Source organism: Balaenoptera physalus (assembly GCF_965194825.1).
Source record: "Balaenoptera physalus genome assembly, chromosome: 5".
Taxonomy (NCBI): Eukaryota; Metazoa; Chordata; class Mammalia; order Artiodactyla; family Balaenopteridae; genus Balaenoptera; species Balaenoptera physalus.
In genome coordinates, this window is record NC_138884.1 from 57209793 (window position 1) to 57237524 (window position 27732).

Consider the following 27732-nt stretch of genomic DNA (forward strand, 5'->3'; position numbering starts at 1 on the left):
TGATCAAAAGGGAGACAGCAGAAGCCAGAAAAAACATAGAAGTTGCATGAAATACAGATTGAATAGCCAGTCCCTTAATAAACTGGTATTAATGGTACTTTCAACTATTGATTAAGCAAATAAATAAATGGGGTGAGGGTTTCCAGTTTGCTAGGGCTGTCATACAAAGTCCCACAGACCGGATGGCTTAAACAACAGAAAATTATTTTCTCGCAGTCCTGGAGGCTGGAAGTCCAAGATCAAGTGTTAGCAGCTTTGTTTCTCTTGAGGCCTCTCTCCTTGGCTTGTGGATAGCCTTCTTCTCCCTCTGTCTTCACATCATCTTGCCTCTGTACATGTCCGTGTCCTAATTTCTTCTTAAAAGGACCTAGTCATATTTGATTAGAGCCCACTTCAACAACCTCATTCAAATGTAGTCACCTATTTAAAGTCACCTATCTTTAAATACAGTCACATTTGAGGTACTGGAAGTTAGGACTTCAACATATAAATTTTAGGGGGTCCTGAAATTCAGCCCATACAGGGTCCTGACCAAGCCACCTGCTGAAAACCCCCAAAATTCCATTTATAATATACAAAGCATCTTTTCAAATGCATCAACGAGCCGAGAGGGGAAAAAAAGATATACACAAAGACCAAAACCAAGTTAAAATGGGAACCTTGATAAATAAACAAAGCAGTGAAACTGGTTTCACTTTGAGGGTACTTGTCAAAATCCGGTGACCTTAAGCACCTTAAGTTTTTTTGTTTTCGTTTTTGTTTTTCTTTAATTTGCAGGGAGAAGAGAACAGGAGATGAAACCCAAGACCTACCCAAAGTAAGGAATCTAATTAGAGCTCCCCAAAACCAAAGGGATAAACACTCAGTACGAGGGTGAGCTAGAAATAAGCCTGTCCCCTACTCATGCCACCAAATCATGGGACCACAAGGAAAACTGTCACTCTTGAACCATGGCATTAGGTAGAGGAAAGAATATTCCTCCTAATCATTCACAGTTACAAACCAGCCTCAAGCAGGTTTGTAGCCTGAATTTATGCTACTTTTGTTGCCCCAAAACCCCTAAAGCTTAGACTACTTAGAAAAGTAGTCTTAGGTTGGTCTTGCCCCCAGGTATCTGGCAGAAGTGTTCTGGTTATTGACTGCTGGACAAAAATCCACACTCCCTCCAACTCGGTATCATAAAACTGCAGGAATGTTATTTATACTCATGGATTCTGTGGGTCAAGAATTTGGAAAGTGCAAAACAGGGACAACTTATCTTTGCTCCAAGGTATCTGGTGGCTATCTGAGAAGACCTGAAGACCGGGAGGTGACTCAGAGGCTGGAAGCTATAATTACCTGTAAGCTAGTTTACCCGCAGGTCTGGTGGTTCATACAAGCTGTTGTCTAGGACTTCAGCTGAGGCTATTGGTGAGAATACCTACATATGACCTTTCTATGTGGCTGCATGGGCTTTCTCACAGCATGGGGGCTGCTTCCAAGCCCAAACCATCTGAAGAGAAGTAGGGTTAAACTGTGTTGCCTTTTATCTCCCAGCCTTGGAAGTCACATAGAGTTAACGAGCCCTCCCAGATTCAAGGAACAAGAACAAAGACCCCGCTTCCCCATGGGAGGATTGTCAAAGCCACATTGTAAGAAACGCATGTGGAATGGGGGATATTGTGGTTGCCATGTTTGGAACCCACAATCCACCATCCAGAAGCATAGGCAAATTCTTTCTGGAAGAGCATTTTTTCAACTCACGTTTCAAAGTTTTTCGCCAGATAAAGTTTCAAAGAATAGCAGTACAAGAATCACAAAATACATAAAATTCATAAAGAAAGAAGGCATATTACACAAGAGCCAGAAAAAATAACCAACAGAAGAACCAGACTCACAAACCTTCAGATATTGGAATTATGAAACACAGAAAATAAAATAACTATGCTTAATATGTCCAAAGGAATAAAGGTTTAAAAATATGAATATGGAAGAAATGACTCTAAAATTGACCACACAGATTTGAAAAAGAACCAGCAAGAATTTCTAATAATAAAAATATAAGAAATAAAATTTGAAACTCAATTGACAAGCTAAACAGCAGATCAGCCACATTAAAGAAAAAAAGTCATGAACTGGACTATAGATCTGAAGAAATTATGTAGATTACAGCACAGAGAGTCAAAGTGACAGCAAATATGAAATAGAGATTAAACAACATGGAGAGTAGAGGAAAAGTTCTAATACCTACTAGAGTTGAAAAACGAGAGGAGAGAGAGAATGAGGTAGAAGCAATATTTGAAGAGAAAAGATCTGATAATTTTTATGAACCAATGAAAAAGATATCAGCTGACAGTTTTAGAATTATCCATGAATCCCAAGCAGGATATATAAGAGGAAATCCACACCTAGACACATAGTGCAGCAATCCAGAAACAAAGAAAATATTTAAAAGTCTATCCTTCCAAGGAGTAACAATTATGCCGACGTCAGACTTCTCAACAGATATATGAAAGCCCTAGGCAGTAGATATCTTCAAAGATGTCATCCTAAAATTATATACCTGGAAAAAAATATCATTCAATAATGAAGATGAAACAAAGACATTTTCAAAAACAAGAAAATGCAGAAAGAGTTTATCACCAATAGATCTCAACAGAGGATGTTCCAAAAGATTGAAAGAAGGAAAGTGATTTGAGATGGAAAGTCTAAGATGCAAGGATGAATGGTGAGCAAAGAAAGTAGGTAAATCTAAATAAATATTGACTATATATTATAAATATATATTTATATCATATATAAATATATTTACATATAAAACAATAGCAATAATATCTTATTGAGTTAAAAATACCCAACAATTGCACGTAAATCAGGAGGGAATAATCAAGAGCAAAAGTGTTTCGAAGATCCTCCTCTTATTTAGGAGAAGTTAAAGATACTACATGATAGGGCTTCCCTGGTGGCACAGTGGTTAAGAATCCTTCTGCCAATGCAGGGGACACGGGTTCGAGCCCTGGTCCGGGAAGATCCCACATGCTGCGGAGCAACTAAGCCCGTGAGCCACAACTACTGAAGCCTGCGCGCCTAGAGTCCGTGCTCCGCAACAAGAGAAACCACCGCAATGAGAAGCCCACACACCACTCTCTGTAACTGAAGAAAGCCCACGTGCAGCAATGAAGACCCAATGCAACCAAAAATAAATAAATTTCTTAAAAAAAAAAAAAGATACTACATGATAAATTTCTAAAGTAACCACTAAAATAATACAAATGGAATGAATAAAACAAGAAAAATTACTCAAATAATGAAAAATAGTCATGACAGGAGAAAAAAATATAAAATGGGAGACATAAAATAATATTTTAGAACTAAATTACCCTAGTAATCTAACAAATGTAAATAAATGGGCTAAATGCTCCATTTAAAAAAAAAAAAAAAACCTATCAGACTGGATAACAACAACAAAATCCAGCTATGAGCTGTTTACATGTGTTCTGGCTCTTCCCTACTCTTCTCTGCCTGGCTCTGGGCCCAGCTCTAAGCCCTGCATCCCCTGAGATCTTTTGCTCTCTAACATCTGGTTGGGTTTGGCCAATAGCAGATAGGGGCAATAGATCACAAGGCAGGAGGAGAAAATAGGGGTATCAGTTCCCCTAGTTTCCCTTCCCTCTGGGCCTGAGTTTTTCAGTGATTGTGTTATCTCTACTTAAGACCACTGGTCCTGCAGGTGCCCCCTCTCCCAGCAACAGTTTATATTGGGTTCCAGTAACACTCTTCCCTTTCTTTGACCATTCAGTGCTAGGGTATACACGCTTTTCCCTGTTTTTAGTACCTGAGTATTTCACCATCTTTTATTGGTTCCCTTAATGCTGCCCACACCTTTATAAAGAATTTCTTCATTAAACTCTCTTCAGTTAACATTTTGAGTGCACTGCCTTTTTATTTCCTGGATCCTGACTCACAACAGAAGACACACCTAAAATATAAGGCTACTAAGAGATTGAAAATAAAAGGTTGAAAATGTTATAGCATGCAAATACCAACCCCCCAAAAGCTGGTGTCACTACATTAAAGTATACTTTAAGATTAAAAAGCAATATTAGAGATAAAAGAGATATAAGATGAAAAATTCACTTCATCAGTAATCTAGCATTACTAACGTAGCCTCAAATTACATGAAGTGAAGAAAACTGAGAGAATTAGATAAATCTTTCAAACTAATAGTGAGTAAAAAAGATAAAAATGATCTAAAAATAAGAGTTTGTTTTCAAAAAGTACACCATACATTTGAATGGCTTTATGACAGGCTGTTTATTTTTCTAATTTTATGTATAACCCTTAGTTTGTATTTACCTGAGAAGAAATTAGTTGGCAGCAGAGAAAGATAAGTACAAATGTAGAAGGTGGCCAGAGGAAGCCAGTTATGGTTTAAAAACTAATCTTTCTTGCAATGACTATGACTAAGCGTTAATATCATTAATAAATATACCGACCTAAGAAAAATACTAAAATTCTAAAATGGTCATGAAAATGATAATTTATGAAAGAGAAGCTAAAAATGACTAAATAAACAAATGGAAAAATGTTCACTAGCAAAGAAAATAGAACAATACATTATTTTCATATAAAGTTAACAAAAAATTCTTTTAAAACTAGATCTAATACCCAAAGCTGTCTAGGATAAAATAGACACTGTCATGTACTGCTGGTGGGAGTAAAAATTAAGACAAGTTATTTCCTTTATAACACTTGACCCAGTAATTCCATTTCTGGGAATCTATCCCAGAAAATAGTTTGAATTAATGATAGAGATTCAAGTACAAAAAGGGAATGTTATTGATAACATATTTGTTAAAAGATAGGAATGCTCTTCTCTTTCTTTTCCCCTTTCCTTCTTTCTCTCTTCCATTCAGTTGTTCACTTCTTGAGCAATTCAACCCCAAACCCATTAGATTGGGGCTCTGCAAAGTAGGTGTCCCCGTAGGTGAGTGGGGGAAGAGCCATGGTAGCCTGTGTGGGATGGCAGAGCACCACTGGAGAAAAGTGTCTCTGCAGGGGATTGACTCAACTCAGGATGCAGGAGCCCCAGCAGTAAGAGGAGAGCCTCTGTGGAAGGGTAGAGGGGTAGCCCAGAGCAGGGTGTCATAGCTCAAGCAAGGTGAGGAGGGCATTTGCAGGGGTGAGAGTGTGGTGGCCATTAGGGGAAACAGTTACATATACAGGATTGGTCAAGTAAGTAAATATATTGAGGTTAAGGGAGCCAGGTTTCTCACTTCTACAGAAACAAGTTACAATTATATAAAGGGAGAAAATAAGAGTGAGACATTGGCTTAGAATTGGGGATATTGGTGTAAACTCATGGCTTTCAATATAAAAAAATAGATATAAAAAATAAAAATAAATGCAGATATAAACACGTGTATGTATATGTACATATGTCTGTTACGAGGGTTTGGGAGCAGTGTCACCCCTACAGCAAGGAGCCCACTAGTTCATAGAGGTTGGTTTCTAAATATTCTTCTCCACTAAAAGGAACCAGGGCTCTTCAGAGAAATAGATGATTCCAGTGCTGGGGCAGGGAATGTACAATAAAGCTGGAGCATCTTGCGCCAGAAAGTAAGGGTGGGTTCAGAGAGTAATGGGAACATTTCTAAAGGACACATAAGTCATTGACTAAAATAGAATGAGTCATACTCATTCAAATGATATAAACAAATGGATAAATTGACTGCTTGAAAAGGAATGACTATTTAAATAGTCTTCAAGTATCTCCCTACAAAATATTTACTATTTATAAGGGGGAAAAGATGTAACCATGTGCTGGAAAAGCCTGGCAGACACCACCTTAATAAAGTGATCTAAGTTAACATCACCATTGATGGGACAAATTGAAATCATGCGTCATCTGATAGGATACAATGAGAAGAACACAGCATTGTTTCTGGAATACACATACCAAAGACACATGACTTGAATCCAATTACGAGGAAAGATCTAAAAAACCCACACGGAGGAACATTGTACAGAATAACTAACTTGTAATCTTCAAAAGGATCAAGGAAATGAAAATCAAGGGAAGGGTGAGGAGCTGTTCCAGATTGAAGGAAACTAAAGAGACATGACAACTAAGCACAATGATTTACTCTGGACTAGATCTTTTACTATAAAAAAAATTATTGGAACAACTACTGAAACATGAATAAGTTCTGAGGATTAGAGGGTAGTAGTGGATCAACATTACTTTCCTAATTTTGGTGGTTGTATTATGGAAAACGTCCTTGTTTGTGGATAACACACACTAAGGCATTTAGGGAGACAAGAGGATTAAGCATCATGTTGGCAACTTATTCTCAAATGATTCGGGAAAAAAAATTTATTTGTTCTGTTCTTTCAACTTTTCTCTAAACTTGAGATTGTTGCCAAATAAAAAGGTTTTAAATATAGAAACAATCTAAATATCAAATAGCCTAGTAGACCTTCCATAATCTGGGTCCAACTTCTCTAACTTCATCTGTCACCAACCCACCAGGCACCCATCCCAATGCTCAACTGTTTTGTCAATGTTCTCACACCCTACACAGTGTAGTTCAATTTAGCTAGACCATATTTCGTCCCTTTATGCACCTGAATGTTTTATTTTCCTTCAAGATTTGATTCAAAAGTTTCCCCTAGAATATGGTTCTCTCTTCTCAGTGTGATTAGCTGTCCCTCCAGCTCTCACAGCATCTGGAGCTTCTCTGGCTCTTACAGAGCGCACTCCTTATTGTCATTAATGTACTCAACTCTCTTCCCCTCCGAGCGTCTTGAGACAGGGACTGTGTCTTCTTTATCCAACAATCCTCATTGCCTGACAGTGAGTAGATTCTCATAAATCTTTGTTAAATCAAAGGATAAATAAACAAATGAACTGGTCTTCTGCAAATACAATCAGTCCTTCCTCCACAATTCATTCTCAATGGAATAGCCAGAGTGACTCATGCCCCTTTCTCCTGAAATGTCTCTCTAGGGCTCTCTACAAAGCTTAACATTGTGCCAGAGGCAAAGGGAAAATGTTTAAGAGATTCAGATCCATTTTCATGGAGCAGGCTATGAAGGGTGAATTTGGAGTTGAGAGACAATAAATTAATAACTAGCATAGGATCTATAGTAATTCTTTTAGGATTCACTAATTAATAGAGCATAAAGTGCCAAAGAGTCACTATAACTTCAGAAATACCTTAAAATATGTTGACATGTCTGAGTCGCTATGCTTTTTTAATAGACAGATATTATTTGGTGAGCCTATGGTTTTGGAAATCTCTGGCACAACACCAAAGCCTTTGGGAACTGCTAGTCAAGAAGGTGGTGTACAAGTACCTTTGCATAGACATAATGCCCTTTACAATCTGCCTGTGTTATCTTCCCAGATTTCTTTCACAAGACTTTTCCAGATTCTTTTCACAAGACTTTCTCTACATTCTTCCTACAGTCTAACCAAATCAGAATAACCTGGCAAATTCCTTCTCATCCTTCAAGACCCTATTCAAATTCTACCCTTTTTCCTAAGCTTTTCCTGACAACCCTGGCACAGTTATTCTCTCCATCTTCTCTATTCCCACTGAAGAAAATGTATAGAATACATGCAAATTCCTTTTTGGAGGGGGATAGGGATAAATAGTTATAAACTTTCAAGCACTGTTCTAGTTACCTTATACTTTATATGCTTTATACTTTATATACCTTATATACTTTATAAAATTCTTTACATAATTCTTAAAAACCTTAATAAGTGGCTACTACAATTAGTATCTCCATTTTGCAAATGAGGAAACAGAAGCTTAGGTTGTGTAATTCTCATTTAGCTATCGAGGAGCAGAGCTGGAAAATGTACCCAGGCCTGGGCAATTCCAAAACTCATGTACTAAACCATTATGCAATATATCCTTCCAATACTATCACTTATCAGAGTGTATTGTAATATTTTAGTTTGCATACATGTTGCCTCCCTGGATAAAACTCTTTCAGAGACTGAATCTTACCCACCTTTGTATTCTCAGCATTTACACAGTGCCTGGAAAATAATAAGGGCTCAGTGTTTTTTTTTCTGGGGTGAATAAATAGCAATTGTACAGATAGCGGTAAAATATAAATCAAAGTACTTCCTGATTGAATATGAAAGTAATGGTACAGACAGTAACTGGTCTTAGGGGCTCTGAGAAAAGAAAGATCCACGTGTACTGTAGCATTCTTGAAGACTTCATTGTGGCCTGGAGCCAGACCTTAACTCAAAAAGAGAATTTGATCTGACAACAGGAAAAAAGATGTAGGTGCAAAAGTCAAGGCAAAAAAACCTGCAATGAACATAGTGTGTGTACGGTGCATTAGTGAACTCACTCTCAGTATAATGTAGAGAGAAACAAAGGCTGATATTGGATTGGAAGGGTGGGGGCAATTTGCAGAGCATTTTGGAAGTCATGTTGAGGGATTTGGATAGCATGGAAAAAAAGACGAAGAGCGTGACTTCCGGTTTCATGTGGAGTTTGCATTCCAGAACCACCAGTAGCTGGGTAATCTGGGAGTTTCTTAAATGTTCTAGAATTCTTCTGGCCTTGAAGACACCACCACCCCAGAGCTGATGGCCATGGATGGTGGGCCCTCGGGCCACATATCCTATGAGCTGTTTGCAGACAAATTTCCAAAGACAGCAGAAAACTTTTGTGCTCTGAGCACCGGGTAGAAAGGATTTGGTTGTAAAGCTTCCTGTTGTCACAGAATTATTCCGGGATTTATGTGCCAGGGTGATGACTTCACACGCCATAATGGCACTGGTGGCAAGTCCATCTCTGGGGAGAAATTTGATGAGAGTTTCATCCTGAGTCATACCAGTCCTGGCACCTTGTCCATGGCAAATGCTGGATCCAACACAAACGATTACCAGGTTTTCATCTGCACTGCCAAGACTGAGCAGTTGGATGGCAAGCATGCGGTCTTTGGCAAGGTGACAGAGGACATGATTATTTGGGGAGTCATAGAGTACTTGCGGCCCAGGAATGGCAAGACCAGCAAGAATATCACCGTTGCTGACTGTGGACAAATCTAATAAATTTGACTTGTAGGAAAAAAAAATCTTCCAATTGTACAATTGAATATTTACAAGACTCTTCTGAGGATTAAAATAACTAATCCATGTAAAAAAGAACTTAGTGTAGCAGTCAGCACAGAGCAAATACTCAGTATATATTTGTGGTTAATGTCGTAATTATTGAATATTATTAATGGGAGCCACATTCTAGAACCACATGATATTAGCAATATTCTAGAAATCTTAATCCTTCTGTAGGAATGGGGGAACCTGGAACTTGACAAGTTAGGTGACTACTGAAATAATCTTGGCCTATAGTTAAAAAAATTTTTTTGATTGCAACAATGAGAATGGAAACAAGTAACTCTGAGAAATGAGTTTAAGGAAAAAAATTATAGAATTCACAAAGTAATTGCAGTTGAGGGGCACAGAAAATGGAGGCATTAAGAAATAACTTCAGTGTTTTAAACTCTTGAGCTCAAGAAATGTAGATTCCATTGGAAAAAATACAGACAGTGGGAGAAAATCTAATTGAGGGGAATGAAATGATACTGGATTTGAGGAGGAGGGGATAATTGGAAATCCATGGAAAATATCTAATCTGATTGAAGAGATAAAGGATTGGAGTTTAGTTAAATGACTAAGACAGCAAGTATACATTTAAAATATTATCCGAATAAAACTAATTAAAATAGTAAAAATAGATAAACTTTCCTCTTTAAAAAAATTATGTCATGGGGCAAAACCAAGGTTTGACACATTGGGAACATCCAGAGTTAAATTATGGAAGAAAGTAGAAGAGCCAATGAAGGAAAAATGTTCTCAGAGGCAAGAGGAAGACAGGGTAGAGCCCTGCTATGAGCAAGATATGCTATGTACTCTGAGAGGCAAAATTAGGCATGAGAGCAGGCCATTATATAGACTTTTAGTAACGTGATGATGAATGGCCATCTGAGGAATGCAAAGAAAGCTGATACAAGAAGACCTTCGCAGCAAAAAATAAAGAATGAGGCAAGGTCATTTGCTGAGAATGATGGAAGAAGATGGAGTTGAGTGCTTAGTTGGGACCCTGGAAGAAAAGATATGATATTCTTGAATTGGGCAATTTGAGGAGAATTTATAGAGTTGTGAGCAAGGATTAGGAAGAAAAAGGGATGGTGCGTTACTCCAGGGCTAGTGGTTGGGAAAACTATTACCATCCCTGGGCCTGGAGAAGAGAGAGGAGGGGGCAGTTACTGGGACCCAGAGAAAGCTGTTTGGAGAGGACCACTTGTCAGGAGCTGTGGCCTTTAGGTAAAGAGACATAGCCAACCTGCAGGAACTGGTAAGGGGGGAGCTGGGGGAATAAGTGGCCTGACCTCACTCTCGTCTTGCCCTCTAGGTTTCAGGTAAAGCCATTAGCTGAACCAAGCTGGAAGCTAGAGGGCCAGGGGGCCCGATTGTTACAATCTCATGGATCAGATTCCTACTGCACAGAGCAGGATCGATACCGTGGGAAGTGGATCCAGCATGACTGCTTACCAAACGTAAAACAGATCGCTAGTGGGAAGCAACCGCATAGCACAGGGAGATCAGCTCGGTGCTTTGTGACCACCTAGAGGGGTGGGATAGGGAGGGTGGGAGGGAGGGAGATGCAAGAGGGAAGAGATATGGGAACATATGTATATGTATAACTGATTCACTTTGTTATAAAGCAGAAACTGACACACCATTGTAAAGCAATTATACTCCAATAAAGATGTTAAAAAAAAAAAAAAAAGAGTGGGAAAGGTTGGGCAGTGCCACTGTCGGAACAGGGACGGGGAGCCAGGGGATGAAAAAGAACTGCCAAGCTTCTCTAGAAGATCTGGTTGATGCTAGTCAGTACTTTAAAATAAAGGTACTTACAGAAGAAATTAACAAAACATTGTAAATCAACTATACTTCAAAAAAATATTTTTTTTTAATTTTAAAATAAAATAAAGGTACTTTTATCTTATAACAAGGATCCTATGTAGTCATTGTAGAAAATTTCAGAAGTGTTAAATTCAAAAAAGAAAATAAAAACTACCCCAAATCCTACTCTCTAATGGTAATCACTTCTAAAATTTTTGAAGATACTCCCATTCTTTTTTATATGCACACAAAAAAATTTTTTTTCAAAACAAAATGAGATTACATTTTGTTTTTACATTACGTTCAGGGGTGTACACCCTGAAATCATCTAAAGTTCTTTGGAAATAATAAGCAACAGAAACCAAATCAGATCAACTTAAGTAATAATTAATTAATTAAATATTTATTGACTGCCTACAATGTATAAGGAATTTCATAGCAGTTAACAAAACAGATTAAGTTTGTGATTTCATGGAATTTACACTCTAGTGGAGAGAGACAGACTATAAGCAAATAAACAAACCATGCATAATATTTTAGGGGGTCATAAATGCTGTAAAAAAATTAAGCTGGTAAAGGGATAGAAGCTAATACAGTTGTCCCGGTGAGAAACAGCCGCTTAGACCAGGAAGGTAATAAGGGAAGCAGAGAGTGAGAGTTGGCTTCTGGATGTATTTCAAGGCAGAGCTGACAGATTTGCTGATGAGGGCACACAGGGATTCTGATTGCCCCTTCAGATCCACCCTCTACTCCTTCCCGGGGACTGGAAATCTGACCTCTGCAGACCACACATCTGGAATCTCCTGTCCTCCTTTGGTTGGGTTCAAACAGTGAAATGAACTGAAAGGAAATTGGAGGGCAGGAGGAGAACAAGACAGAAATATTTACTCTCCTGGCGCCTGCCCTGCCAGGTTACAGTTTGGCAGCCATCTTCTATGACCACAGCTCTTGCCGGTTCTGGTAAATCCTTCTCACCCCTGCCTCCTTCCAGCCTTGGGAAGTAATGGCTTCCCACTGTGACTCCCCCTTGGGTGCGTCACCATTGCTTATTACTTTCCCTTAACCTGACCACACATTTGTAAATAATCCATTGAATTTCTCTCAGATACCGACCGCTTTTAGTGTGCTATCCGTATCCTGCCGGGACACTAAGTGACACAGGATGTGGAAAAAAAAAAAAAAGAGTCAACGATGACTCCAAAGTTTCTGGTCTGAGCAACTGGAAGAATAGGGCTGCTATTTACTGAATTGGGGAAAAAATCAATAGTGTAAAATGAATGCATTAGAAGGATATGGGGTACTTCACAGAATGGAATAAAAGGCAGAAATGTAAAGCAGCAAGTTGAAGTTCCTGGCCTGCTGAGAGCTCAGGATGGAAGTTGGCAATGATTGGTTAGAGCTCCTAAAGGGAAAATGGGCTCAAAGTCCTCCATTGAAGGGAAGGAGCCAGAGGTCAGCTCTTACTGCTTGAAGGTGGAAATAAAACTATTGTTGACTGCTTGCCTGGGCTACATTTAGCATGCTTGAGGCCTCGAGGAAACCAGAGACTGCTAAACATCCTTCAATGCACAAGACAACTCTTTCACAAAGAACTACTCGGCCCAAAACATCAATAGTGCTGAAGCTGAGAAACCCTTCTCTGTATGAAGGCTGCCTTGTGCTTCAGTTTCTATGTCTTAGAAGACAAATCAGATTACTCTAGATCCAGGGCCTCAAACTCTATTGGAAACCAATTTTAAAAGCGACAGTGGCAAGTATATGGGTACTGTCCAAATAGGCTCTGCAAGCAGAGGCACTACCTTTGGAAATTTTTGTTTGAAAGCCTAGAGTGGAACTTGACAACGCTATGGCAAAGTGCAACTGTGCAAACGGACACAACCCCACTCAGTGTAGCGCAGGCTTATTCATGGTTTAAATAGAGGACTCTGTATGTGCTCAAGTTTGCAACTGAAATTAATAAGGTTGTAAATCACGTTACAGCTTTAAAACTCATGCAGGAACCTTTCCAGGCAGCTGAGAGCTATGGTATTGTCTAATGACAGGTTCTGAAGCAGGCCTGCAACAGGGCTGCATTCATCAGGCACAATATGCTTTTTGTGTTCCAAGGATTCTCCTGGGACTCCCTGACTTACCTGGAGTAGGTAGACAGTTTCACTGGAGAAAGCAGCCTAGGTTCCGAACTCTCTTTTGTCCTTAGCACAAAGGCAGGACTGAGAAGCTGGGTCTGGTCCAGGGCCAGGGAGGCACAGAGAGCAGATTAAGAAGGTGAACTTTGCAAATGACCCACAGAGCCTCAGGGCTTGGATGGCTCGGTTGTCTCCTAATGTTCTGGCAGAGAGAAACATTTTTTATAAAGTAAGAATGATTTTTTTTCTTTTTTTCCATTTGGAGGTAGAAAGTTTTCTGTCTAAAATAAATAAGAAAGCTCCGTTCTAGAGAACTCTGTATCCTTGGCTGACCTATGCCCCACCACCCTCTTAGAATCTGTTTTCTGATTCCCAACTGATAGCTCTGCCCTTTATTTTCGAGGGCCAGGAAGGAACCAGTCTTTGGTGTAGAAATTATGCAGCTATGTCCCAAGAGTTTGAGCTCTAATTATCAGAAAAGTGTGATAATTCTATAGTTTTCCCCATCTCATTTTGCTACCTCTGAAAGTCCCCTAAATTTACTTAACAGTATTGTATCTCCCTGAAGCTATAAAGTCAGGCTATTTTTTTTTCCTTAACACGAGAATGTCTTAATTGTAAATACGAATTCTACAGAGATTGTGCTTGAGTACTACAGTTTAGGCGGTCAAATTAGTTCTGCAATTTAATTCAGTAAACTCCGTTAACTGATATTTTTCTATCAGTTATAATATAATAATAAATATGTAGGTGATCTCTTCAGATATATATGTTTTGAACTTTATGCATATTAAAAATCAGTTAATGTGATAAGACCATTAATTCACTCACAAAAGTGTTCTTAACTCATGAGATTAACCAAAGTTTATTTACACTATTAGTAAATTGCTCTGTGTGTGTGTGTATGCATTATACAGGTACATAACCACTTTGTGAAACACTTATTTCATAAAATACAATCATCATAGTAATACTTGGAGTAATTTTTTTAAATTAGTCTCATTTTTTAAAAGTTACATTTAGTATTCATATGTTTACTTCTTATTTTGATATGGAAGAATGACATCCTTGGGGCATTTTCTCCTCCAAATAGTGTAAATATCCTATGAAATATTACGATATTCATTATTATCTTTTTCAGCTTTTGATTCTCCTTCTCTTCATTGGCTTATTCTTTCTGGTTATAAAACAGCTAAATAAAAATATAAGCTTAGGATGAATTCCCATTAAACCTTGTATACAAAATTTGTATTCTTTCTTTCATACAGCAATAATAATTGAAATTCCTAGTAAACGCACACACAAAAATATATCATTAAAATCTTATTTAATTCACTACCGTAGTCATTTCTTTCATCTCAAAATATGGTCTTCAGACTACCTGAGGATGCAGGTGCTAACGTGCATCCTCACCTCAGAAATTTTGAGGATCTCACCTCAGAAGTTCTGATTTAGTAAGTCAGGAGTGGACCCAGGAATCTGTTTTCTGTTTTTTGTCTCTCAGTGTAGCAAGTGAGTCGCACTCTCCACCTTTTTTAACATGTGTGGGGTTTTTTCTAGCTTAATTGAGGTATAACTGACAAATAAAATTGTAATATATTAAAAGGGCACAACTTGATTTGATATATGTGTACATTGTGAAAAGATTCCTACACTCAAGTTAATTAACACATCCATCACCTCACATATTTACCTTTTTTCTGGGGGCGGAGGAGAAGTGAAAACATTTAAGTTCTACTACCTCGGCAAATTTTAATTACACAATACAGTATTACCAACCATAGTGACCATGTTATACATTAGATCCTCAAGCCTTATTCATCTTATAACTGAAAGTTTGTACCCTTTTACCAAACTCTCCCCAATTCCCCCATACTGCAGCCCCTGGCGACCACCATTCTACTCTCTGTTTCTATGGGTTCGAATTTTGTTTTAGATTCCACAAATAAGTGATACTATGCAGTATTTGTCTTTATCTGATTTATACCACTTAGCATAATTTCCTCCAGGTTCATCCATGTTGTCACAAAAGGCAGGATTTCCTTCTTTTTTAAAGGCTGAATAGTATTCCATTGCATGTGTGTGTGTGTGTGTGTGTGTGTGTGTGTCACATTTTCCTTATCCACCATCTCTTGATGGACACTTAGGTTGTTTCCATACCTTGGCTATTGTGAATATTGCTGTAATGAACATGGGAGTACACATATCTCTTCAGGATAACGATTATATTTCCTTTGCATATATACTCAGAAGTAGGATTGCTGGATATGGAAGTTCTATTTTTAATTTCTTGAGGAACCTCCATTTTTGCTTTCTATAGTGGCTGTACCAATCTACATTCCCACCAACAGTGTACAAGTGTTCCCTTTTCTCCACATCCTCACCAGCATTTGTTATCTCGTCTTTTTGATAATAGATATCCTAACAGGTGTGAGGTGATATCTCATTGTGGTTTTGATTTGCATTTCCCAGATGATTAGTGATGCTGAACATCTTTTCATGCACCTGTGGGTCATTTGTAGCTCTTCTTTGGAAAAATGTCTATTTGGGTCCTTTGCCCTTTTTTTAATTGGGCTATTTGGGGGTTTTATGCCATTGAGTTGAGTTCTTTGTATATTTTGGATATTAATCCCTTATGGATATGTGTTTTGCAAATATTTTCTTCCATTCTGTAGGTTGCCTTTTCATCTTGCTGGTGGTTTCTTTTGCTGTGCAGAAACTTTTTAGTTTGATGTAGTCCCACTTGTTAATTTTTGCTTTTTTTGCCTTTGCTTTTGGTGTCAAATTCAAAAAATCATTGCCAAGACCAATGTCAAGGAGTTTTCCCGCTATGTTTTCTTCTAAAAGTTTTACAGTTTCAGGTCTTACGTTCAAGTTTTTAATCCATTTTGAGTTGTTGTTGTTGTTGTTTTTAATAGTAATCTTTAATTTATTTATATATTTATTTTTGGCTGTGTTGGGTCTTCGTTTCTGTGCGAGGGCTTTCTCTAGTTGCGGCGAGCAGGGGCCACTCCTCATCGCAGTGCACGACCCTCTTCACTATCGCGGCCTCTCTTGTTGCGGAGCACAGGCTCCAGATACGCAGGCTCAGTAGTTGTGGCTCACGGGCCCAGTTGCTCCACGGTCTGTGGGATCCTCCCAGACCAGGGCTCGAACGTGCGTCCCCTGCATTAGCAGACAGATTCTCAACCACTGCGCCATCAGGGAAGCCCTTGAGTTGGTTTTTGTGTGTGGTTTAAGATAGGGGTCCAGTTTCACTCTTTTGCATGTGGCTATCCAGTTTTCCCAACACCATTTATTAAAGAAATATTCTTTTCCTGTTGTAAATTCTTGGTGCCTTTGTCAAAAATTAATTAACCAGGGACTTCCTTGCTGGCGCAGTGGTTAGGAATCCACCTGCCAGTGCAGGTGACACGGGTTTGAGCCCTGGTCCAGGAAGATCCCACATGCCACAGAGCAACTAAGCCCGTGAGCCACAACTACTGAGCCTGCACGCCACAACTACTGAAGCCCACGCGCCTAGGGCCCATGCTCCACAACAAGAGAAGCCACCACAATGAGAAGCCCATGCACCACAATGAAGAGCAGCCCCTGCTTGCCACAACTAGAGAAAGCCCACACACAGCAATGAAAACCCAATGCAGCCAAAAATAAATAAAATTTTTTTAAAAATTAATTAACCAAATATGCATGGGTTTATTTATGGGCTTTCCATTCTGTTCCATTGATCTACATGTCTGTCTTTATGCCAATACCATACTGTTTTAATTACTATAGCTTTGTAATGTAGTTTGAAATCAGAACAGGTGAGGCCTCCAAGCTTTGTCCTTTTTTCTCAAAATTGCTTTGGCTATTTGGGGTCTTTTGTGGTTCCATACAAATTTTAGTACTCTTTATTCTATTTCTGTGAAAAATGCCATTGGAATTTCGATAGGGATTGCATTGAATTTGTAGATCACTTTGAGTAGTATGGACATTTAAACAATATTAATTATTTCAATCCATGAACACAAAATATCTTTCCATTTCTTTGTGTCTTCTTCAATTTTTTTCATCAATGTTTTACAGTTTTCAGTGTATAGCTCTTTCACTCCTTGGTTAAATTTATTCCTAAATATCTTGTTCTTTTTGATGCTATCATAAATGGGATTGTTAATTTCTCTTTCTAAGAGTTCATTTTTAGTATATAGAAATGCAACTGACTTTTGTATATTGATTTTGTATCTTGCAACTTTACTGAATTTATTTATCAGTTCCAACAGGGTTTTTTGGTGGAGTCTTTAGGGTTTTCTATATGTAATATTATGTCATCTGCAAACAGAGACCATCTTACTTCTTCCTTTCTGATTTGGACGCCTTTTATTTCTTTTGCTTACCAAATTGCTCTGTCTAGGATTTCCAGTACTATGTTGAATAAAAATAGTGAGAATGGGCATCTTTGTCTAGAAATCTGTATTTTAATAAAATTACCATATTTTATGCCCAATGAAATTTAAGAACCATTTATTTAAAAGATACCTGTTGTGGGGTTTTTTTTTGTCATTTGAAATAGAGGATCAATTTCATACTTAATTTTGCCTTGATAATTTTATATTTTTTCTTCAAAAAAAGTCTCTAAAACTGTATAAACTTCAAGTCCCACAGAAACCTCAATCTATTCCTGCTGTAGATAAATCTGCAATATATACTTTTGTGTTTCTAAATGGTACCCATATATAATTTAAAGGAACATGGTGGAAAACATGGAAGATTTCAAAAGGAGATATGAAGAAGCAATATCCAAAATAAGAAATAATCCAGGGATTTAAATGCTCCACATTTCCAGAAGTTGATACCAATTTAGAAGAGTCTACAGCTGCCAATTCTTGAACATGAGTGCATGAAGGCAACAGGCAGCAAGTTATCCGATCAGGGGAGCAGCTGACCTATAGTACCCTTTGAGGCATCACCCCCTGGTACCAGTTGTGGTACAGTATTTGGTCAGATGATATTTCACAACTAACCAGATGTTTAACTCTCACATCATCGCAGGACTGACTCTGTTCGGCCCAAATTTGGACTTGGGTTAAAAATATAAAAAAGATTATGTCTTTCTAGGTATATTGGTCATCTTTCCACTCACAATCCATTCTTAGACAATCTGCCTTCTTTGCTTTGGTCATGATTGTTTCAGGTGACTCCACTTTCTTAGCCACAACCAGGAAAGCAGGAGTAAACACCTGATTCAGGCTGAGTCAGTTAGATATTCTCATTTCAGAAGTTGAACCAAAATACAGAGATTGAAGCTGTTCGTATTGTGCAGAGGAGTTCTCAGCAGTGGGAACAACGGTGCAGACCTGAGGCTGTGACAAATCAAAGCCTCAGGTGAGAACTGTGGGGAAGTGAACCTCAAAAAGCTTTGGAGACATCAGAAATGGATGGGATAGAGGAGGAGGAGCAAGTGGACACACACAGAGAAGCAGAGATGAGAGATCATCTGATCCCAGGAAGAGTAGCCGTTGGGTGACTTTCTACTTCCCAATAAATATCCTTTCCACCTATACTCATAATGCTGAGTTGAGGGAATTTCTGTTCCCTTCAGCAGAGATCCCTAATGGAGACATGGTGTACTCATCAGCCGCAGTTTTTAGAGTAGTTAAGGAAGGAAGTGCACATCCTGTGGAACGCGCTAAAGACTTCAGGCTTCCTGTGGGATGCAAATAGAATGTTGAAGCTCAGCCTGGTGGGCATCAAAGAAGCAGAAGGTTGAGGGTCAACAGGGCATGCAGCTAGGATGATGAGGACCCCGAACAGGAAGACTCTATACCTACAAAAAGGAAAGTGAAGGGCATTCAAATGTATGGAGATTTTAGCTACATTAGCGAAGGGGCACATTCAGCTTCATAGCCTTACTTGCATTGGTTATATCTTTAATATGTTATAGAGTTAATGTACATTCAAAGTATGGTGACTAAAGAGTGATAATCTGGCTCTTTGTGGCAGTACAGAGGTTACACTTTTTGCAGGGAAGTCAGCATAGGTATGACCATGGCACAGTGGACTAAGATCAAATCAAAAAGTTTTTCTTTACTTTTTTCTTACTACCTCTGCCCCACCTCCTCTGCTCCAAATACTAGTAAGAATATCAAGGGAACTAAGATGGAAATTATGCATCAGCCAAAACACCAAATGCTAGCCGTTGCTTTTTAAAAACAATATTTTAAGAGATCTAGAGCATATTAGTGTGGGGCAGAGTTTGCTAATTGTCTTCTCAATACCCTTTATCTCCCATACTACTAATAATACTTTAACCTGGATCCAAATATAGCTAAAGACTGCATAGGAAATAGAATGTAAGCAGAAGTGTTGTATGCAACTTCTGGGTTAGGTGCTTCCTTCCCTCCTTTCCCTCCAAACGGGCTGGCATCAGGAGGGGTGGTGAGCTAGCTATTCTCAGACACAAAAATGAAGCCAACTCCCTAAGGATGGGAAAGCAACAAGATAGACAAGGCTCTATACTATAGGGCCACCACTTTGGTGACTGTATTTTTGAGTCTGTTGTTTCAACAGCCTAGCCAGTATCCTAAATAAGGCCATCATTATGCAGACCTTTCAGGTGATTCTCTCCACATATATTGGAACCTGACACAAATCTAGGAGAAGAGCACAGCATATTTGTAGAGAGGTGATAGACATCCCACTGCACAGTGAACCTGGGCAGGGCAATAAACAAGGGGAGTAAACAGAGGTCTGGGCAGTGAGACAGATCCACTAAGCTCTCAGCAGGATCTTAGAATAAAAGAGTGTTTAAGAATACTTAGGAAAATGGGAACTCTAAGTATTTCCTAAGAATATTTATGAAAAGTGTGATGAGATATACAACTGTAAGTTCAATATGACTAAATAAGGAGAATAAGGAAATGAGAATAAAAGCACAAAATAGCTGACAAGAGACAGAGTTTCCTGATGATGATAGTGTTTTGATTTTTCCTTAGGGGAAGAAATAATTTGGGAATCTCCAAAACTCTGCAATCTAGTAAAGCCTAAAGGCCAAGGTTCTAGTTATTAGAAAAGCAATAGGAAGTATTTGTTTTACTTATGTCAGAAAAATTTCACACCAGACCGCTGGAAAATGGTAGACTAGCCTGTGAGTTTTGGGGCATTTGCTTCCTTTCATCTGGTCTACTCCAATCCTGAAGAATAGTAAGTACAAGCCTAATCCAATGTAGGACCAGATCAAAAATGCCCTCCAAATTAAGAGCTCTATGACTTCCTGGATGATTTCGTTCCAGACGTATACAGAAATTTCTAATTTTATTGCACAAAATATTTGTATAGTTGTTCCCAATTTTCCCATAAAATTACCATTACTGCATATTTCCCAAAAGGCATACTCATTTTTGTAATATTTTCTCCTGGCTTTGTGGTCAGCTTGCTATTTCAATTCAGTCCGAGGCCTTGTAGACAGCTGATGCTCAGTAAACATTTGGCTCTTTGTTTATTGAGTCAGATAGAGTCTCACATAACTCCAGCTTTTACTAGTAACCGTGGCTGGCAAAACCAACTGACGCCAGCATCGGTCTGTACCATACAATGTACCATGTCGTGTTTAAATGTGCCTTTGAGAATTGATTGCACTCTGAGTCTCAAAGAATTTGAAAGTTACTTAAAATTCACTTTTTAAAATGCCTACTCGTGGAAGAAGAAACAGAGACTCTACTGAAAAGACATAATTTCATCGACTTACCACCAAATACAACCTGGAAAGATGTTGCTCTGGCCAAGATACTTCATCCCAGAAAATAATTCTTCCCAGGAGCTTCTCTGAGGGTCTTATTTAGAAAAGAGGCTTGACAAAAGAAGCTATGGAATGATAGTAAATAACAGTTTATAAGAACCCAGTTAACTCTGAAGAACTGAGTTGTTCCATCTAACTAAATTCAAAAATGTTGTATTTACAAAATTATATACAGAAATGTTTCTGATAAGAAAAAGAAAAACTTAGAAAATTGAATAATGAAGACTGATTTCAAATTTAATCTTAAAATTAAAAAGTCAATTAAAATTATGAAAGTGAAAAAAAATGTAATCTTCAGATACAATGCTTTTTCTTCATCTCTGTCTTAGCTAACCATAATATTAAATGAAAAGTCATAGTACTATTTATATTAATAAGTCTATGAATGAATAATTATGTTTATTGTAAATAGAATTTTATGTTTCTACTTCTTTGTCGACCGAAAGTGAATTTTTCTCTTAAAAAGTAAAAGTTACATTTAACATGGGGGCTGTCTTTTCTTACGTACATTAGAAAGTAGGGCCACCAGAGGCTCTACCGGACCTTCAGATAGAATACTTTGGAACTCAAGAGTGGTCTCCACAGGAAGGGAGCAGAAGAGGGACAGAGGCTGCCCTCTAATTTCTTTGGGGTGACCCAGAGTGGGTAGGGAACTCACTTGAATATCTACAAGTTAAAGTGTCAAGACACTTTAGGGGTTGATGAAGTAATGCCACATTTAATATTACAGGATTCAGTATCCACAGAAGTTAACGAGAGCCTAAGAGCTAAGAGCCATAAGGAAATGTGTCAACATAAAATGCAACATTGTGAGCTCTATAAAAATAGAAAGCAAGACCACCCTACTTACAAATTCACTGAAAGGACTGTAGCACCAGCAGAGAGAGGGCCCCTTCTTCACTTCACTCCCCCTTTACCTATAACAACGTAGATGTTGACCACAAGGGACCTAATCCAACATCAATCAGCCATTGGGAAGGGATGATTTTAAGTACAAACTGTGAGGCAGTGACCCCCATGTGTCATGCCGAGGTCAGTAGACACCTGAAAAGCCAGCAGGGCAGCTGTGCCAAAGCAACCAGGCAGAGACAAAAAGATGAGATTCTTTTAAAGACTGGCAAAGAGATCAAGTTAACTCTTCTAGGACCTGCCAAGGGAAAAGAAGAACTTGGAGTGCTGGGAGAATTGGAGTGCCTGCAATTACACAGGGGGAGCTCAGAGCCAGCAATGTTGTCATGACACTTACCCCTTCGGTTACCCCCTCAAGCTGCTGTGGAAGCTGGGGATATGTACTGATTACAGCACACTTCACTTAATTTTTTGTTTGTTTTTGGTTTTTGGTTTTTTACTGAACTTTTTAATGTAAAATTGTTGACTCAATACAAAAAAGGCCCTCTACTCAAAAGAATCTTTTGAAAACCTTTCCTATTGTTGGTTTTTACTCTAATCTAACTCCTAACATTAGGGATAATTTTAGTATTTAGTATGATAAAGGATCCTGGCATTGTTAGCATAGGAAATTGCATCTTGTCTTGCTTCCTTTGTTTAGTGTATATCAAACTTATAAAAATCAACATCATACGCTCTCTGACACTATCATTTTATAAATTCAATTTGAATTTAGTGACGAATGAGAACTTAGTGAATAACCCCTTGGCTTTTGAACAGTTTTAAAAACTAAAGCAGTAATATATTTTAAAGGCAAAGGCAAAGAGCAAGATACTTATACATACAAGATATATGTATAAATATAAAAGCAATACTATTAGTAACATTGATAGCCTTGTTTTTTTCATATGGACAAGATTCAGTTTCTATGACCTTAACTGTAACTTTCTACAGTAAGGAATATGGTACATATATTATAATGTATGCAGGAGTAGCTGTCAAAGGAAGTCTGTTCTATATTCAACAATTTTCTGGTTGAAAAAAAAACTGACTTGGCATTCAAATTAATCTTTTAATATTCATTACCTATTTATATGTAGATTGTAAATTCCTGATAGTGGTCAGGAGGCCAAGTTTCAATGGACCTGTAAAAACTGATCAGTGGGCCTCTCTGAGAGGTCTGAAGGAGGAGATCTGTTATTGTGGGAGGGAGGGAAGGTCCATAGAAAACTGCAGTTTCTTCAGCATAAAGTTTGATTTCTCTCACCATATTTCTCCAGCATTATCTTTCCTCCTTACCCAACATTATCCTTAAGCATTCAGAAGACATTTTGGATTCAGGAATGGAAATTATCTTATACTTTAGAGTAGTGGATTTCGGGTATGTATTTTTTCACTTTAAAATGCAAGTGGTTATAAGTATAAATACGATTTAAGTCAAAATTAGCAGATCATTTTCTAAGATTTATGTCAAAATTAGCTGGGTTGATCCAAAGAGTATTTCATATGGTCAGATCTTTGGGTCTTAGTTTCCACTATCACACAGTTCAAATGAGCAACATATTAAGAATAGCTTTCTGAAATACATAAAGGAACACAATTAAAAGGAGACTTTTCCTTTGGAATGGATTACTTAGAGAATTTATAAGTATACCTCCACTGGCAATCTTTCAAGGTAAAATAAGAAAACTATTTTTCCAAGATAGTTTAGGTATAATTTTATTAAAGATAGAAAGATAAATAAACTATCAAAACCTCCACTATATCATTGACATAATATTTGTGTTGATATGTTAGAAAATAAAAGAAACTGATTTTGGTAAAACCTTTATTTGTTCTTCCATGCTATTAATGAAGCCCTTTTTTTCATAGCACTAAAGATGGAAATCACACTTGATTGAGCTTGTAGAATGATCAGTATAGCAACAGGAGATAGGGGAGAGAGAGAAAGGAACACAGAAGAGCACTGATGCATTAAATGTTCCTTTTTTAGGAAACTAGCTTCTCCTTTGAATGGTGTTGTCTTCTTCACTCACACAAAATCTGCTCATCTGCTAGAATTCACCAAACCATCTAGTGGTGTTATCTACCCCTCCCCATGTTTTCAAGCTCACAAATTATATCATGCTGTTCTTGAGAAGGAAAGCTGAAAATGGGCTAAATCCATAGCCCAAACTTTAGCTCCCAAACTCTCTAACCTTGTTTTATGCTTTACCAGCAGGTCTCAACCCCTATTTATTCTGAAAGTCCAGTTCTGCTTTCCTGTCCAACTTGTTGTACCTTTTGCTCTACTGGTTTTCTAGATTTTGCTCCCTGTTCTCTCCTGGTAGGGTGTTTCCATAGATTTATACTCCACATCACTTAAAGGTGTCCTCACAACACTCTCCAGCCCACCCCTTATCTGTGTCATGTCCTCAGTGGGGACCCAGACTGGAGTGGGTCAAAAGAACAGGTTGGGACCAGTGCAATTTTAAATTCTGAGGCTCCACAAAAAAAGTTAAGAGTTTCCTGCTCTATGTTAGTTGCAAAGAGAAATATCTCCAGCAGCAAGTTTGAAACAGCTTATCTTATTCACAGTCGGCAAAGAAATGATACTTGAACAATATTTATACCTTTGGAATCACCCAGTCCAGCTGATGTACAAACTGGGTTCTTTAGCTTGCACCCATATTTTTGTCTTCTTCCCTAATTTCACATTTCATTCTCGTAGGAGGCATGACTAAAAGGAAACCTTGAAAGAAAGCATCAAAGTGAATGAAAAAGTTAAGAGAAAAGCTCCAAATAGGGGAGAATAAATAATAGAGAAAAATATTTTTGAAATGAAAGTCATCATTTCAAAATATGTGAAAGGCTAATTACTAAAAATATATGGCCTGAAAAGGAAAATATTGAAAGGAAAAAATATAATGTTAATAAAAACCATATTTGTCATTTGTCAAAACAGGACTGAAGATCAAGCATGATAGACAAATACTCGAAGATACATTTCCTAAAGGAATTACAATATTCTATTGGAACACCCCATCCAATATCACTTGTTCAAGGTCATGTCTCTCAGACAGAGCCACTCGTTAATTTTCATAAGTCCAACTAACTGCTTAGTATGACATTCAGGGCTGTTTGCAGTCTGGTCTCCAAGTTGTCACTATTGTAGAGGGTAGTATAATTTCATGTGTTAATTTCATGTATCATCTTGGCTGAGCCATGGTACCCAGATACCTGGTCAACAATTATTTTGGATGTTTCTTTTTTTTTTTTTTTTAATTATTTATTTATTTTTGGCTGCGTTGGGTCTTTGTTGCTGTGCGCGGGCTTTCTCTAGTTGCGGCGAGTGGGGGCTACTCTTTGTTGCAGTGCGTGGGCTTCTCATTGCGGTGGTTTCTCTTGTTGCAGAGCAGGGGCTCTAGGCACGTGGGCTTCAGTAGTTGTGGCACGTGGGCTCAGTAATTGTGGCTCATGGGCTTAGTTGCTCCGTGGCATGTGGGATCTTCCCGGACCAGGGCTTGAACCCGTGTCCCCTGCATTGGCAGGCAGATTCTTATCCACTGCGCCACGAGGGAAGCCCTGGATGTTTCTGTGAAGGGTATTTTTGTGTTTTTTAGATGAGATTTAACATTTTAATTGGTGGACTTTGGATAAAGCAGATTACCCTCTGTAATATGGGCGGGCCTTATCCATCCAGCTGAAGGTCTCAACATAACCAAGGCTGAGCAAGAAGGAATTCATCCAGCAAACTGCATTTGAACTTGAACTGCAACCCTTCCATAAAGTTGCAGTATGCCAGCCTCTGCAGATTTTGGACATACCAATCCTCTACAACCATGAGCCAATTTCTTAAAATAAATCTCTCTCTCTCAAAATCTTTCTCCATGTAGAGGTAGAGATAGAGACATAGATGCATCCTCTTGGTTCTGTTTCTCTGGAGAACCCTGCCCAGTACAGGTAGTAATAAGATCATGGATTCTATAATCAGAATTATATAGATTTAGGACCCAGCTCTGCCATTTACTAACTGTATAATATATATATGGAAAGTTACCTCTCTAAGCCTCAGTTTCCTCATTTTAAAAATAGGAATAAAACAACCCCCTCAATTCTCTAGCCATGCAGATTACATGGCATGTAATCTAGTATCTCTATTCTTTTGCTTCTGCTGCTCCCTTGCCTGTCATAAATTTGTTCCTGTCTACCTAGCAAAACCTTACTTTTCCTTCCACACCTGCAGTGGTTTTAAAAATATGTTCATGGGACTTCCCTGGTGGCTCAGTGGTTAAGAATCTGTCTGCTAATGCAGGGGACACAGGTTCGAGCCCTGGTCCGGGAAGATCTCACATGCTGCGGAGCAACTAAGCCCATGCACCACAACTACTGAGCCTGCACTCTAGAGTCTGCGAGCCACAACTACTGAGCCTGCATGCCACAACTACTGAAGCACACCTAGAGCCCGTGCTCCACAACAAGAGAAGCCACCGCAGTGAGAAGCCCACACACTGCAACGAAGAGTAGCCCCCGCTCTCTGCAACTAGAGAAAGCTTGCGCGCAACGAAGACCCAACGTAGCCAAAGATAAAAATAATTTTAAAAAAAAAAGAATAAAAAAATAAAAAATATGTTCACAAATTCTTTGATACTGTTCCCTTCAAGTTTAATTCCCTTCCCTTTCAGTACAGGTTGGACTTATTGACTTGCTTCAATAAATAGAATATAGCAGAAGTGATAGTAGAACATGTCACAGATTAAGCTATAAAATGACTGCAGCTTCCATCTTGGTCTCCCTCTCCCTCTCTCTCTCATCACTTGTGATGGAGGAGCCAGTCACCTGGTCATGAGCAGCCCTATGGAGAGACCCAGTGGCTAGGAACTGAAGCCTCCTGCCTACAGCCACATGACTGAACTTGAAAGCAGATTCTCCAGTCCCGTCATGATTTCAGCTCTAGCCAACAACTTCATTGCAACCTCATGAGAGATCCTGAACTAGAACCACCCAGCTAAGGTACTCACAGTTCTTGAGCCTCAGAAAACGTGTGAGATACTAAATACTTATTGTTTTACACAGCTAAGTTTTGAGGTAATTTGTTCAACAGAAAATAATTAATGCCACATTCAAGTCTATAAAGCCTTTTCTGACCAACACAGAGACTTTCTCCTCTCTGTTTCTTCCCTTGTGCAAGGCTGGGAGCTGATAGAGGGTGGGCCATTTTTAACTGTATTAAGTGAAAAAAAAAAAGATTAAACTCAAGCCTGGCACATAAAGGGTTACAAGAGTTAAGCTAACAATTAGTGTTCCCTATGCGTCACACGTTGGTCCAAGCCTTTCGTAAATATTATCCCATTTAGTCCTCATAAAAACCTTGGAGATATACTATTATTATCCCCTGTTTTACAGTTGATGAAACTGAGGTCAAGTTATAGACAAGCTGGTTAACTTGCTCATGGTCACACAGCTAGTAAATGTTGAATTAAGAAATGAATGAATGGAAGTTTCTTACAAACAGGACCAGTCGTAGAATGACTCTTAGAATCTCGTATGGTGCCTACCCCAGTATTCAAATGGGTCTCAGATATTTACTAAATCACTGTCTGGTAATAGAAGCAGCTTATGTATGTGAGAAAGAAGTCTTGGAAACCCTGATTGTGGATAATTTAAATCGATTCCCCAAACATAATTCTTTTCCTTCAGTGAGAAGAAATAAAGATTACAGTAAACATTTGTTGTGATGAGACTAAAAATACACTTTGGAAGATGTTTACCTGTCTCTCCACACCTCCCACATACACATAATGCTCGACAAGAAATATAATGTATTGGTAGTTTGATTGTGTAAGATATACAAAAGTATTTTTTTCCAAATTTACTAAATTTGGTAGTTCAGCATTCAAAACAGTTTGTGAGAGTAAAATGGTGTTATTTTAATTATGTATTTTTCCTCCCAAGAATAAGGAAAGAATGTTCCTTTTTGATTTACAAATTTCAAATAGTGGCCCCTATCTGACTCCGGGGGTCCTTTTAATAAGGCATGCAAC

General features: G+C 38.4%; 1 pseudogene across 1 annotated transcript; it reads left to right on the forward strand.

The window, feature by feature from the left end:
- The first annotated feature begins 4318 nt into the window (after positions 1-4318).
- Positions 4319-27711, forward strand: LOC309661861 (peptidyl-prolyl cis-trans isomerase A pseudogene; annotated as a pseudogene). Its single transcript has one exon. The product of its transcript is annotated as a peptidyl-prolyl cis-trans isomerase A pseudogene (transcript).
- The last annotated feature ends 21 nt before the right edge of the window (positions 27712-27732 follow it).